The 1,604-nt window shown below is 29.2% G+C and overlaps 1 long non-coding RNA gene across 1 annotated transcript in view; it reads left to right on the top strand.

Moving 5' to 3' along the window:
• The window catches only part of LOC137635240 (uncharacterized), a 45,416-nt gene extending 45,368 nt beyond the window's left edge, over positions 1-48 (top strand). Inside the window, exon 5 of the long non-coding RNA XR_011042624.1 lies at positions 1-48. This exon is cut by the window's left edge and continues 40 nt beyond it. This is a non-coding gene — a long non-coding RNA (uncharacterized lncRNA).
• The last annotated feature ends 1,556 nt before the right edge of the window (positions 49-1,604 follow it).

Below are 1,604 nucleotides of genomic sequence, written 5' to 3' on the forward strand. Positions count from 1 at the left end.
GTGAGTACAGTAAAAAAATTTTAGTCTGCTATAATATGTATACTCCCTCTCTCACACACTCTCTATTGCCACTCACAAGTATCCTTTAAACCTTGTTTGATGACTCATACTCTCTCTCTCTCTCTCTCTCTCTCTCTCTCTCTCTCTCTCTCTCTCTCTCTCTCTATTGCCACTCACACTTACAGTTAATATCGTTTCTAATAATTCTAGTTTTCTAAATTTATATTAGTTAAAAAAAAGGTTTAACGTCCTATTAAAGACAGGACTAACAATAAACCTAAGCCCATTTTTCCTTATTTTGTAAATTCGAATGTAATGGAATTTCAGTTTTTTTTCTTTTTTTTTTTAAAGAAAATCGTCAAATAGCGTATATCCAAGGGTTGTTGATACAGCAGATCGACACTATATATATATATATATATATATATGTATGTATGTATGTACGTATATAATCTATGTACACGGAAATGGGTAGCAAAACTATGAATTAGATGATTAATATAAGAAAAAGTGAATTATGAAAATAGTACTTGAAATTTTTTCAAATGTAAAACTATTTTTTAAAGTAGGTTAAATATGTTAACATATTGAAATAGGTTTTCGTAGTATAGATGAGGATATTGCAAAAGTTGACGTCTTCAGTTCCTAATCATCTGTATATCGGCGAGAATGTCGAATTGAAGCTTACTTTTATAGGTAATCAGATCAAGTCTAGAGCCTAAGTAAGGTAACCTACGTAGTGGTAGCAAGAAAGCAAGAAGTTTAAAGCTTATGCATGTGTTTATATAGCTTCCATTAGAGGTCCAAACGGTAAATATAATTAAGTAATGATTCAATTATACGCGTAAATATCAGGACTGTGTGTATTTAAGGGACTGTGGTTTAACATATTATTTATTTTATATTTAGATTTGAATGAATTATTTACGGTTTATTTACAGACGCAATCTCCCTTCTGACAAGAGCGTGTGAGTGTGTTTGTGTGCACGCGCGCTCGCTCGCGTGCGTGTTTTTTTCGTGTGGGGGGGGTGGTTAAAGGTTGCTGTAAGGAATGGCTTTATCAAGTATTAATATGGATTTATTAATAAACTCTTGAATACCATCAAGCCTGGTGTTAAAACACCCACGCATTATTTATATATATATATATATATATATATATATATTTATATATACTTTATATATATATACATATATAATTATATATATATATAATTATATTTACAATATATAATATATATAATGTAATATATATATATGTATATGTATATGTATATGTATATGTATATGTATATGTATATATATGTATATGTATATATATGTATATGTATATATATGTATATGTATATATATGTATATGTATATATATGTATATGTATCTATATATATATATATATATATATGTTTGGTTTTTAATACGCGAATCTCTCTCTCTCTCTCTCTCTCTCTCTCTCTCTCTCTCTCTCTCGTCATTTTCCTTAGATTAATGTAGTCATTCAGTGTACAGATACAATTGGGGTTGGGGTGCTAAAGTCGCACTATGAAATTAAAAGTTCGTTTAATGATGCCTTGGGTGCATTTAACTAGTAAGATTGATTTTCCTC

This window comes from Palaemon carinicauda, unplaced genomic scaffold (genome assembly GCF_036898095.1).
Source record: "Palaemon carinicauda isolate YSFRI2023 unplaced genomic scaffold, ASM3689809v2 scaffold1056, whole genome shotgun sequence".
NCBI lineage: Eukaryota > Metazoa > Arthropoda > Malacostraca > Decapoda > Palaemonidae > Palaemon > Palaemon carinicauda.